The sequence below is a fragment of the Monodelphis domestica genome, chromosome 5 (genome assembly GCF_027887165.1).
Source record: "Monodelphis domestica isolate mMonDom1 chromosome 5, mMonDom1.pri, whole genome shotgun sequence".
NCBI lineage: Eukaryota > Metazoa > Chordata > Mammalia > Didelphimorphia > Didelphidae > Monodelphis > Monodelphis domestica.
In genome coordinates, this window is record NC_077231.1 from 132305943 (window position 1) to 132320579 (window position 14637).

Genomic DNA, 14637 nt, shown 5'->3' on the forward strand with positions numbered 1-14637 from the left:
TGCCCACCCCACCCAGATTGCTTTTATCCCAATTGTTCCTGCCCACTCCTGACATTTTGACTTATCCTCAAGCTATCCCTTTTGTGAGTGAGAATGCATTCATAATAAAAAGCCTACTGCTCTTTGCTCATCAGTCTTTTCTAAGTAGACCTACATTGCCATGGAGATGAAGTATACAAGTAGATACCACCCAAGAATCCAGCAGCTAGTGACAGAATTGGAAATCCTAAGTATGTTGCCATGCTGATATGGATGATGGTTGGTAAAATGACTCAAAGGCTCCCTCAGAGATGATTTCCTCCTGTGACTCCAAATAGAGGAACAGAAATCTCTCATTAAATGAGTAACTGTCTTTGTTACAAAAGATGGGGACTAAAACAAGAAATCAAATTGTTCTGTAGCTAGTTAGGGTCAGAACTATCTGTGTATGTCCCCAAATTCTATACCTCCTCCTTTGTTCTCTGTTCTTTGTGGCTATCATTTATTTCTTCACTTTATAGAGAAAACTAGTGGTTGTTAATCCTAATCTCATGTTTAATGTTGGAAGTCTGGGCAGAAAACAGCGACAAAAGAGTCCATAGACTTGAGACTTCCAAAAAGAGTTCATGACAAAAAGGGTCTAGATGTAGTTGAATACATTTTGAAAGTCACCCAGAATCTAGGAAGAGAACTCTCTTGATGATGTTCTTGTTATTTCCCCCTGGAATTTATCTTCCTATATTCAAATCTGGCCTCAGACACTTACTAGCTGTGTGACCTTGGGAAAGTCACTTAACCCTATTTGCTTCAATTTCCTCATCTGTAAAATGAACTGGAGAAGGAAATGGCAAATGACTCTAGTATATTTGAGAAGAAAACTCCAAATGGGGTCACAGAATCAGGCATCCCTGAAAAAGGACTAAACAACAATAAATGAGGGAACAACTATTATCATACTCTATCATAGATGTAGGTAAGAATTTCTACAAGAGGGACTTCCTAAGCAATCCTGATCTCACGTGTATCACCCATATCTACTTACTTACATGTGCCGGTTCAGTCTTTGGGAACTAACTTTTGGAAAAATTTTTCTTCTTTTAGATTTTTTTTTCCTGTGCTTGCTCTCTCTCTCTCTCTCTCTCTCTCTCTCTCTCTCTCTCTCTCTCTCTCTCTCTCTCTCTCTCTCTCTCTCTCTCTCTCTTTCTCTTTCTCTCTCTCTCTTCCAACCACCCTCCCAGAGCTGACAAGCAGTTCCACTAGGTTATACATGTATCATATTTGAGGAAGAGTGATCTTTTAGCATCAAAACCCTAATCACATCCTTATCAAACTACTTGATTGATCATATATTTTTCTTCTGTGTTTCTACTTCCATAGTTCTTCCTCTGGATGTGGATAGTGTTCTTTCTCATAAGTCCCTCAGAATTGTCCTGAATCATTACATTGCTGCTAGTAAAAAAGTCCTCTACATTTGATTGTGCCATAATGTATCAGTCTTTGTATACAATGTTCTCCGGGTTCTGCTCCTTTCACTCTGCATCACTTCCTGGAGGTTGTTCCAATTCGCATGGAATTCCTCCACTTTATTATTCTTTTTAGCATAGTAGTATTCCATCACCATCAGATACCACAATTTGTTCAGTCATTCCCAATCGAGGGACACCCCCTAATTTTCCAATTTTTGGCCACCACAAAGAGCACAGCTATGAATATTTTTGTACAAGTCTTTTTCTTTATTATCTCTTTGGGGTACAAACCCAGCAGGGCTATGGCTAGATCAAAGGACAGACAGTCTTTTATCGTCGTTTGGGCATAGTTCCAGATTGTCCTCCAGAATGGATCAATCCACAATTCCACCAGTAGTGTATTAGTTACCACACCACTTTCAAGAAACCTTTTCTTCCCTTCACAATGACACTTTGAAAACCATATACTATTTTTTTGGTAAGAATTTTCTTTCTTTTTCAATCAATTCTCTTTCTGCACTTATCTTTCTATGTGATAACATTTCTCAGGTTTTGTAAACTGCCTTTTTCTCTCTCTACGTCCCCCCCCCCCCTTAGTGATCTTCTTCAGTTAAGCCTTTAATTATAGTCACTGCACAAGTAACACCCAGCTCTTTCCTGATATTTCCTCTGAGCTTCAGACCAACATTTCCCATTGCCTTGTGAACATCTCTACCTCTATTTTCCACTGTCATATGTACCTTAGCCCATCCAAAAACAAGCTCATCATATTCTTCCTTATCATAATAATAACTCAATTTAATTACTGCTTTAAGATTCACAGTGCTTTCTTCATAAAAAGCTAGGTAGGGAAACAGGTAGAGTATTATTTCAAGCACCTGATATCTCTCATATCATATCTCATACCTGGTCTTCTTGCTGGAAGGCTCCCCAGATAAGCCCAGTCTATCCAAGACACAGAATAAGAATCACAGATGCTCAGAGTTAGGAGAGGACTTTAAAAATTATCTAATCCAATCTGCACATAAACAAGAATCTTCTCTAGAATATAAGGATCCATGGTCACTCGTCACTCACATTCTATCTCAACTATTTTAAAGAAGGAGAATTCCTCACCTCTCAAGACTATACTCTGTTTTGGGGTAGCTGTGAGGTTTTTGCTTATGTGAGGAAATTGAGAGAATTAAGACAGCAAGTGGTTAATTGGGGGAACAGAGTGAATAACACTGACTCCGTCTTGTGACTCAGTTTTGGAGCTAGCTTAGTTCCCTTTCTATTCAATTATGGCCCAAGTCCAAATTCTGTCCTCTAGGAAAAGTTTATTCAATTGTAGGAATTGGGAGAAAATCTTATTGCACTGTTTGATCCTAGCCCTGCATGGCTGTGAAACTGGACCAACTCTACGGCTATTTAGAGACCCTTAACTAAGGACCTGGGTGATGCTGGCCAGAAACTCAGTCAAATTGGTGTTAACAGTTTTCTCATGATTACACATCTTAAGAAACCTATATGTCTTATCTGAAAACTGACCCTATACTGATCAATTGATAGTTTACATGTTCCTTTGGTTGTATGCAAAAACTGGGGAGAAGTGGAGCATTTTTTTCCTGAATTCCAGGAATTGAACATGTTCACTCTCTCCTCTCAACCTGGAATGTCCTTGATCTTTCATCCAATTAGAAATCAGATTACTTAATGTTGTATTGTATTATTTTAATTCATTTGCCTTAGTTTGTTTTTAATAATTATTTTTAATGTATAAAAGTCTGTCTTCTGTATTTATAGTCTATTATAATTGGGGATGGTCTTGATCCCAATTTGTTAGGCAATTAGCATGCATTGTTTAATAGATCAATATGCTCAGAAGAACAGACCTATGTTTCCTCAATCATTTCATCATTTGCTCATTATATATAATTTGCTATTCTACATTAAGCCTAAAACCCACTGCTTCTAGTTTTGCTTGATGGTGCTGAACAGAAAAGCTTTAATCCCTCTTTCAAATACTTGGAGACAGTTATTATTTATATCCCCCTTTACTAAATCTTTCCAGGCTAAATATTCCCATTCTTTCAACTAATCCTTCCATAGCAAGGATTTAAACATTTTTTTTCTTGTCTGTTCTCCTCTCAACAATCTTCAGTTTGTTAAAGTCCTTTCTGAAATGTGGAACTCAAAACAGAACATATTCTCAATTTGGTCTGACAGAATGGCAAAAAATGGCAAGGCTATCACTTTCCTAGTTTGGAATACTATGTTTCTCTTACTGCATTTATTAGCCTTCTTTATTTCCAAGATGATATCATCAGGATAATCTTCCTTAGCACTTCTTATTCTTTAATCATTTCGGTCATGTTCATGCTTCATGACCCCATTTAGGATTTTCTTGGCAAAGATACTGGAGTGGCTTGCCATTTCCTTTTCTGGCTCATTTTACAGATGAGAAAACTGAGGCAAACAGGATTGAGTGACTTGCCCAGAGTCACACAGCTAGCAAGTGTCTGGGGCTAGATTTGAACTCAGAAGAGGAATGTTCCTGACTTCAGGCTTAGTGCTCAGTATCCACTGTGCTACCTTCTAAACCTTAGTTAAACTGATCCCCTGCCCAAAATTCTTAATCACTTTACTTTTCATTCTCTACAGAATGAAATTCAAATTGCTTAACCTGGTTTTCAAGATGCTCTCTGACTTATCTTTATGGTATTTGCCTCATATCATTTTTCTTTTTCTTTTTTTTTAAACCCTTACCTTCTGTCTTGGAGTCAGTACTGTATATTGGCTCCAAGGCAGAAGAGTGGTAAAGGCTAGGTAATAGGGGTTAAGTGACTTGCCCAGGGTCACACAGCTGGGAAGAGTCTGAGGCCAGATTTGAACCTAGGACCTCCCATCTCTAGGCCTGGCTTTCAATCTACTGAGCTCCCCAGCTGCCCCCTCATATCATTTTTCTTCTAGGCCAACTTGTACTATTAAGCATTTCCCCAAGGTATTTAATGAATTATTGGTCCAGTGCCTTTGTTCATAATTATCTCTACATGGAATACTTGCTGCCCATCTGAAATGCTGTCTTTTCAAATCTTCTGTATCCTTTCAAATCAGCTTAAACAAAACTACACTCACAAAATGTCTCCTGTTTTTCTGAATCACAAACAAGCTGTCTCTCATCAGGCATTTTGAACTTTCATGCCATCTTCCTTGCACCTTCCACAGTGTTTTACACATGGTAAGTACTCAACACATTCTCATTGAATGAATATTAGTCAAATTATGTGTACATGACACATTCTATTGAGATTCCTCACATTTTCGTTTCTCAAAACTTGAGTCAATATATAATTGTACCATTAATTATAGCTTGAGGAGTAGACTGGCTGCTTGACTTGAGGTCAAGATGATTTGGGTTCAGATTTTACCTCACACACTAGACTTATGACCTTGGACAAATGACTTTCTCTTTTTAATTTTCCTCATGTATAAAACAGAAATAAGATCATCTATCTCACATTCCTGTAAGCCATAGGAGATGTATATAAAATGCTTTAGAATGTTTAAAGTGCTATGTAAATGTCAATGATATCATTCAACTTTTGCTTCTAGCCAGTCATTGATCATTCAGAAGACAATGATGCTTCCCTGAAAATTAGTGGGAGAGAGTGAGTTGATGATGCTGATATATTCAGAAGGTTGCTCATCTGATGTGGCTGAGTAGCTAAACTAAGAGTGTCTACCCTTTAATCATTTTGACTTCCTGCTGGCTATTCTCCCAGGAGGGGTTCATCAGACCTTCCCTTTCTCTATCTCCAGGGCTGACAAGAAATCCCTTTGGACACTCACTCTGAAAGAAATAGATAGGTGTCCACTGACAGAGAAGATTTAAAAAGGTCCCTCTAATCAAATTGGTTCAGATAACTTTTACCAGAGTATCCTGGCAGGAAGTAACAATGAAGGTAGGTGAGCTTTTCCTTTACTATATAGACAAAGGCTTTCTTCTTGTTAACACTTTTCATATTTAATTGCATTTCAGAGGGTGGAGAATATTTTGATGATTATATTTTAGAATAAAATTTCATCACATTAGAAAGTAATTAACAATAATTAAGAACTGAATAGATCTTGACAATTATACTAAAGTTCATTGATTTCGATATGGTTGATACCTTTCTTTTTGAAAAGAACACTCATTGCATCTTGTGGTCTTAATAAAAAATTAATCAGGAAAATATACATGTACTGAGGATCAAAACAGCACAAGGAAAATTTGAAATGCCAGGACACAAAGCAAGGATTTGCTGGGTGGTTGTTTCTTCTATGTAGGACATCCGAAGTCTAAAAGCCTGTGGTTTGGCCCTGCTGCTAGTGGTTTCATTCCTCTCCCACTCCTGTTGTGCTCTCCAGGTAACTGAGTCTTTAAAAACTGAATCCTTTAAATCTGTATGGAGTCATTTTTTGTGACTGGTCCTGCTGTTTTTAAGCCTAGAGAAGATTGGATCACAATGGTCCATTAACTGTTCTCCCTGGATTTGCAGAGTGTCTTTGAAAGAAGAAACTGGACTCCTCAAGCTATCCTCTACCTCAAGGGGACTCGTAAGTACTAAAAGAAAAGACTTTCCTATTTATTATTATTCCTATTTATTCCGTGAGAGCAAGTGCCCATAGAAAAGATTCTGAGGAACTCTAGGATGCTACACTTTTTGCTTTAGGAATACCTTTTAAAATTAAACATGATTGAGGGACTAAAAAAGTAAAATTCTTCAACTAATTGGAAATTTTCCCAGTCCCTAAAAGCTAGTTTTGCACATGCATGCAAAAATTATACCTGGGAAGAGAACTGGGCTCTCAGAGTAGTCACAGAGCAGCATAGTCAACTCTTGAACTTAATTGTTATTTTAGTCCTAGTCACTGCTCTGATAGCCTTCAGATGTGCCAGATTCTATGGGCAGATGTGGATTAGAGTATCAAAAAAGGGAGGTAAGCTTTATGTGATGTCTTTGGGGAGCCAATCCTTAAATTTAACCAGGTTAATGCATAGAGATGCTCCACAAGGATCACAGGACAGACTTTTATTTTATCTCTATTGATATAATTTGCTTTTGTGTGACTCTCATTTCTGAAGATATTCTTCCTCCTTCCTTATTAGTCAGAGGGGAGCAGTTCTGCCAAACCAGTCAACACATCAACCATCTATCACAGTATAGGCAACATTCCCCAATTATAGGTACCCATCTTTGTAAAGAGTGGGTACGTGTGGGTTTTCTACAACTCTTCTCCTCATACAAGTTTGATTATTATAATTACACCCCATTTGATTTCTTGTTTGTTTTCTTTTCCTTTATTCTGTGGTCATTTTTGTATGCTCTTTTCCTGGTCCTACTTACTTTGCTCGGCATCGGTCCATAAAAATCATCAGGGCAGAATTTTCAGCAAAGGAAGCCAAACCCATTAAAACATTTTAGACTCTTCTTCTATCCTCTTTTCCCCCTTTCCCTCCTTCTGTCTCTTGTGGGTCCCAAAGAGACCTTTTTGTTTTAAAACTCCTATCAGTCACTTGGCATCTGCAAGCTATAACTTAGAGAAAGAGCTCCACTGAGTGAAATTCAAGAGTTTATTGAGTGAAATCAGAGATTATTTCCCCTTACCCTGTTACCTAGTAGGGACCAAGCCATCATCCCAAGTGTGTGTTACACTTCTAAAGAAGTTGTTCAACTTGACTGCCCAGTTCCAAAGTTGCAGTCAGTATCCTCCTGAGAACATGTGGAACTCTTGTCTTCTCTTGTTTTGGGGTTTGTTTGTTTTTTGTAGAAGGGCGTCATTTCATCTCAGAGGAGACCAGGAAGAAAGATCTCTACAACAGATTACAGCTGGGTAAGAGAAACTGAAACAAAGATGTCAGATGCCTTCAAGCTGGAAGGAGTATCATAGATTATATTGTCTGATGATTACTTTGCTCAATAATATAAAACTCTCTTTAAGGGACAAGAAAACTGATGTCCAGAGAAGTTATGTGGCTTGCCCAAAGTCATACAATGGTCATGCCAACAAAGGTTCTTTGACTCCTAATCCAGTGTTCTTTCCATTTCGTCCTGGGAAGAAGGCTGTGTGTGTGTGTGTGTGTGTGTGTGTGTGTGTGTGTGTGTGTGTGTGGTATGTGATTTGTTGTTGCTTTGCATCATAGAATGTGGAAGTGGAGAAGGAAGGACTTTAGAATTCATATAGTCCCATTACTTCATTTTAAAGATGAAGAAAGTGAAGCTGAAAAGTCAGGATCATTTAACAAAATAAGTGTAGAACTGAGATTGGAATTTGTGTCTATTAACTCAAATTCATTGTGCTTTCCACTCATTGCCCCTCTCAGTCCATTGGGATTTATTCAATACCTTCTATGTGCAAGGTATTATGCTGAGAACTACATCAAGGGAAGGAGTTAGGTTTCAAGCCTGAACAGATCCATTTTCGTAAGAAAAGACAATTTACCCTTGTGCTAAAGTGGAAAGTTTTCATGTATTTATTGCTGATCCTACGAAGAGCAAAACAGCTTATTTTCTGCTTAACTGCTGTCCCAAAGGGGAGCAATTAAGGATGAAGGTCAGGCACAGTTTGCGATTTTGCCACTGTAAGCCATGCCAAGATCAACAGGCAGATAAGTAAGATATCTGGATGACCAGAAGCAGATTTGTCCAAAAGTGGGAGGAGAAACGGCCTTAGATTTATAAGAGAAATAACACTCAGCTACTTCATGAGAACAACTTTTGCTTAAGCTTCATTCTGAAGTCTAGACATGTTCCAGTTCCTCTTTATTTAAAAAGGTTGATATTGAGCACAAGATTTAAATGCCAGCATATCTAGAATGAGATGAAGGTGGCACTATGAATAGTAAGTCAATGCTGCAGTTAGAAGGAAGCCTTGGGTTACAGTCCTTCCTCAAGTCACTGAAAGTTTCTGGACCCCAGCAACTCTCTTAGACCGTTAAGTAGAAGAATGGATGCTGACTGCCCTACTTTGGTGGGAAGGAATTAACTCATTTGATGTTTTCTACACTAGGGAAATTGATAGGACTAGACAGAGATCGAGAGATAGGTAGATAGAAATAGTAGTCACATTACAAACATGTATGTTACAAGTATGTATAGTATATCACACATGTGTATATATTTGTATATGTGTATCACATGTGTACATCATATATGAATATACAAATATAATATCTAATAATCAAAACTTTAAAATAAGACACACATAAAATAGATTTCATATATAGGAAACTGTCAATCAATAAGCATTTCTTGTTACTACTCTATGTCAGGGCCTTGGGTAATGCTGGGGATAATATGCAAAAATCACATAGTCCCTGCCTTTAAGGAGCTTGCTTTCTTTTGAGGTCAGATGTCACCTAAATTATAAATATATAAAGAAAAATATGAGTAAATATTTGAGAGCGAAAGCACTAGCACTGAAGGTTGGTCAGGAAAGAACATCACGTGGAAGGTATCTCTTGAGCAGTTTTGAATGAAAAGTGATTGATTTTAAGAGGCACAAAAGTGACTCTTGGGCAAAAAGGAGTGCATTTCATTCATGGAAGGGAGCTGGAGGCTGGAATCTTATGAGTCGGTGAAGAGCAAGAAAGCCTGCTGTCTGGATCATACAGGAATAGAAGGGAAATAGAGTATAATAATATTGGGAAGGCAAGTTGGCACCAGATTGTGAAAGACTTTGAAAACTAAACAGAGGAGTTCATATTTGATCCTCCTGCCCTTTCCCTGCCAATCCAAATCGGATATTCTTTTTAGAGACATTAGGGAACTATTTCAAGAAGAGGCAAGTGGGTTTGTGTAGGAGAAAAGATAGGGTAACTTGGACACTGCTTTTGCCAGATTGTTAGTTTCAGATGTACTTCTACTTTTCCAACTAAAACAATGAGAAAAAAGAAAAGAAAAGAAAGAAAAAACTTTCCAACACTACCATCAAATTGTGGGACTTTTTTTGAGGGGGCACACCCACCTCTGCTTCTAAAAAGAAAAAAATAAACAGCAGCCCTCAAATATTGTAGAAGAGCAAAAATTACAGTACACATGCTGTCATTTCTGAACTTAGTACATCCTTGTCAGAGTTATCACTAGGGCAGTTCAACCAGGAGTTTGCTCTGGAGCACCAAAGTTTAGAGGAAGTAAACATTTATGCTGGATGACCTCTCTCCTTGGTCATGTACTTCCCTAGCAGTGACTGACCTAGACTCCCAGGTTCTGTGCCTTCCCAACATTGCTCCAAAGTTGATTGGAAGAGTGAGTTTTAGAGCTCCTAGCTCTATGCACCATATCCGCTATTTAAGATTCAAGTCATTGCTACACTGTTGTCTGCAAATGTGTTTGTTCTTCTGAAGCACTAGTCATCTTAAAATCATTTATTGTGGAGAAAATATTAGCTTACTGAATGCCTGCCAATTAGTATCGGCCATATAATATTGAGTATATGGCAAGTATCCAATAGGCATTTGGGAGGGGGGGGGGGTGTGATTAAACAGACAGCTGTTCGTTTAGTGTTTTTTTTCATTGTTAAGCCAAGCTTTAGGAGTATAAAATTTTAGAGCTGAAAGGAACTTCAGACATCTGCAACCTGTCCAATTCTCTTGTTTCACAATTTATCCATTGATTTTCAAATTTACACAAATCAAATTTCATAAATCAGATGAAACTGGAAAGCCTTTTTTCCCTTAATATTGAATACTATTTAACATTGGTCAGATACTTTCCAGTTTATATGGTAACAAGACTACAAAATCAAGAGTTTCACAGTCATGCTGAGTTCTGTAAAATGAGGATCATGATACTATCTACCTCCCAGGTTTATTGTAAGTTTAAAAGGAGACAATGATTGTAAAGCACACTAAACACTGCATAATGTGAACTATTATTATTATGTGCTAAGAACATTTGTTTATATTTTATTTCTCCAGAAAAGCGCAGTCAAAGCCTACCCCCAATACCTATTTCTGAAGCCACAGCCATGTCCTCTGAGTTCTTGCAAAAACCATCACAAGGTAAATATATAATGAACCCTTTCAACTAGGACAAACTGAGTCATGTATACTTTCTGGAAGACCATTTTGAATTCAACAAACTAATTTCATTCTTGTATTGAGCTTCTTTAACTTTTTAATTTTAGTAGCTATAGCCACCAAAATTCATAGTAATGTTTATTAGGAAGAAGCCAAAATATTTAAATTATAATTATCTCTCCAAACAAATAAACTGAAGAACAAACAAAAATGTTCTTTAATTAGATTGTGTAATTTAATATAAAATTCAAAATTAACACCCAGTGGGGCTTCTGCTATTTCAGACATTCTGGTAAAGTGGAAAGAGCAAGGGATTTGTAGTCTGGGGACCTTTGTTTGAAAGCTTTAACGCAAGAAACTGGACTATTTTTTTTAAATCTGCCTAGAAGCCACTGAAAGATGATTTTTTTTTTTGCATTGAAAACATATGCACTGTTAAAAAGAAATATGAAAAAGTTTACTAGGGATCACCTACATGGATCAATGGATTAAGAGCCAGGTCTAGAAACGAGAGGTCCTAGGTTCAAATCTGATGTCATACTTCTTAGCTGTGGGAAAGAAGTCCCTTCACCCCCATTGTCTAGCTCTTTCTGCTCTTCTGCCTTGGAACCAATACACAGTATTGATTCTAAGATGGAACGTAAGGGTTTAAAAAAAAAAGTATACCTTATTGTGTCTGCAGGCATGGCGCACCTTAGACTAGGAGAGATATGGAGCAGGATAGGAGGATATTGAAGTGATACATGCATGAGTTGACTGTTCAGCCCAAGGTGAGAGTGGTGGTATTGAGAGAGCTCTGAGAGAGTTCACAAAAGTGACTGCCTGCATATAAAGGCTGGAGGAGAGGAAGGAGCCAAATATAATCAAAGATATGAATGAAGGAAAAAGGGATGATGCCATCACTAGAAAATGAAAGTCAATTTAAAGGGAAAGCCAAGTCCAGTTTGCAATGTGGGCAGGATCTGTTCAAGTAGAGTTGTGCTGTAGGATGCCTGAGTCAGAACTGAGAATTAGACTTGAGAGTCCTTAATATAGACATTATAATCGAAGCCTTGGAAATAACCGATCTCCCCTAGGGTGAGTTTAGTGAGGAGAAAAAAAGAAAAGGTCAGAACCTTGAAACACAGGAAGCCAGTGAAGGAAACAGAAAAGCTGGAAAATTGAAAAACAGAACAACATTCCAGAACCTAAAGCAGGAAAAGAGAATAAAGAAAGTGATCAACAAAATGAAATTCCCAGAAAAGTCAAGGTGGATAAATGTTCAAAGGCAAAATATTTTTTTTTTTAATTTCTACCTGTAACTAAAAAAAATAGAAAGAAATGGAAAAAAAATAAAGAAAATGTTAAAGCCTCTTGTATTTGGGTTTTTTGTTTTCTTTTGGTTACAATACTCACTTTATTTCCCTCCCTCACCTTCACCTACCCTTCTCACAGCCCATGCACAATTTCATTGGGTATTACTTGTGTCCTTGATCAGAGCCTATGTCCATGTTGTTGGTGTTTGCACTAGGATGTTCATTTAGAGTCTACATCCCCAACCATATCCCCTTGACCCATGTATTCAAGCAGTTGTTTTTCTTCTGTGTTTTTACTCCCACAGATTTTCCTCTGAATGTAGATAATGTTTTTTCTTGTAGATCCCTCCAAGTTGTTCAGGGTCACTGCATTGCCACTAATGGAGAAGTCTGTTACATTCAATTGTACCACAGTGTCTCTGTGTATAATGTTCTCCTGGCTATGCTCCTCTCACTCTGTATCAATTCCTGGAGTTTGTTCCAGTCCCCATGGAATTCCTCCACTTTATTATTCCTTTTAGCACAATCCTCTTGTATTTTGGGAAGATGCGAGATAGAATTTGGGGATAACTGAAGCTTAGACCTAGATGATGTTCCCTTGATGATTGTTTAGAGTTTTAAAACAAACTTTGATAATTATATCTCTTTATTATCTTACAGGTAGAGAGGTAAAGCTTTATCGGTCAAGATTCTTGGAAGACAGTCTGTTAAACTGGAGGAAATGATCCAAATTACTGAAAACTTTCCTTATATTTCTGTAGAAACTATTATCTATGTGAATAAAAAACAACAGGGTATGCTCTGTGTTCTGTATATATATATGTGTGTGTGTGTGTGTGTGTGTGTGTGTGTGTCTGATTCAATTCAATTCAATCAATTCAATGAATATTTATTGAAAAATACTTATCTGAGAACATTAGTGCTTTTTTCTTTACTGTATGTTTCATTTAGATCACATTTGAACTTGTCTCAGCACTTTAAAATTATAAGGGACAAATATGTTCCAAGTGGTCTTTCATCTTGTAACTAATAGACATCTTGATCAATGACTATTACATTTTTTTCATGATATAATACTGCCTATTATTTTGTCTCTAACCTGTTTTATTGTGGCAATTGGTTGATGATGCCATATCGGATAGAACAGCAATTTCTGTTTGAAAGAAAAAAAATCATGCTAGCATGAATGAAGGTCTAATTTCTCTGATATGAGAAGTAAATATCAATCATCAATTGTGTTTTATCCACTTAACATAAAAGTAAGTTTAAATGGAATGTGGGTAAATCCGAAGTCTCCAAAATTATAGCAAAGTTAACATGTCAAATCTCTTCAGGTGTTGTGGGAGAGGAGGTGGAGATGGGATCAGGTCTGTGATTTCTTTGGTTGAGAGAACTTCCTCTATGAATGCCAAGTATCATGAGCTCTGAAACTTGGAATCTCAGAAAGTTGCCTGAAATATTGAAAAATCTAGTGATTTGTCTATGATTATACCACTTTACATAGCTTGTGTCAGAAATAAAATTTGAAACAAATTCTTCCTGACTCCAAGGTCAGTTCTTGCTTCACCACTCAACACTGCTCTTATATTTTGTCAAGAAAAAAATTTATTATATTAACACACTCTTTTAAAAATAATTAAGTCATTACCTTTTGTGTTAGAATTAATACTGTGTATTGATTCTAAGGCAGAAGAGTGGTAAAGATTAGGCAATGGGAGTTAAGTGCTTGCCCAGGGCGACACAGCTAGGAAGTGTCTGAGATCAAATTTGAACCCAGGACATTCTGTCTCTAAGGCCGGCTCTCAATCCACTGAGCCCCTTAGCTACCCCAACTAATATACTTTTTTTAATGGAACTTTGAATGGGGCCAGATTTCTAGTATACAATTTGAAGAGCAATTGAAGGAACTCTGAATGTTATTGCTGGACTAAGAGTTAGATGAGATCTGATTTCAAATCCTGAGACTTAAACCAATTAGTGTCATGAACAAAAACTTCTCTGAACCTCAGTTTACTCATATCTAAAATGGGAATAGGGCAGAAAGATGGCACAGTGGATAGAGTGCCAGGAATATAGTAATGAAGACTCATCTTCCTGAGTTTAAATTTGACCTCACTGTATAAACTTAGGCAAGTCACTTAATCCTATTTGCCTCCATTTCCTCATCTATAAAAATGAGCTGGAGGAGGAAACAGCAAACTACTTCAGTATCTTTGCCAGAAAACCCCAAAGAGGTCACAAAGATTTGGACGCAACTGAAGCAAGTGAACAATAATAACAACCATGAAGTGGAAATAATAATCTAATAGAAATGATGACAATAGTTACTCCATTTGTCATGATAAGAATGATCCTTGGAATGAGGGATTTTAATACTTATCATTAAGATAGGCAGAAATAGAAGTTGTTCTACCTGTCTAGTAGGTTATTTGGTAATTCATCCTATCTACAGCAATCACTTTCTCTCTAGTTGGCACACGTTCCTCTAGACATCATCTAGGGTTTTAAAAGTATAAAAGAATCATTCATGTATGATATTTCATAAACCTGGCACTACTTCAGCTCTTCTCACCCCATTATCCTGGAGTTTAATCCATGGAAACTTCTAAATATAGCTTGTGGCTCCTTTCAGTTTTATGTGACCCAAAAGGAATTCAAACTGCCAAGAAGTAGAAAGGGAATAGAATACTACATTGAAACATCCCAAAGGGCTATCTGCTGCTCTGGTAAAAGGGTCCGCTATCTCCTTATCACTTCCCATGCTACCTTCTGTTAAAACCTAGAGTTTATATACTGCCTAATTAAAAAAAAAAAGCACTTCTCCCAAGTCTCTGGACACCTGTAATCAGGT

General features: G+C 37.3%; 1 non-coding gene across 1 annotated transcript; it reads left to right on the forward strand.

Annotated features, from left to right (window-relative positions):
* The first annotated feature begins 6821 nt into the window (after positions 1 to 6821).
* On the forward strand, positions 6822 to 13319 carry LOC103103975 (uncharacterized). Its single transcript, XR_008912606.1, has 3 exons — positions 6822 to 7304; positions 10390 to 10473; positions 12447 to 13319. It is a non-coding gene; the product is annotated as an uncharacterized LOC103103975 (transcript).
* Positions 13320 to 14637: the final 1318 nt, after the last annotated feature.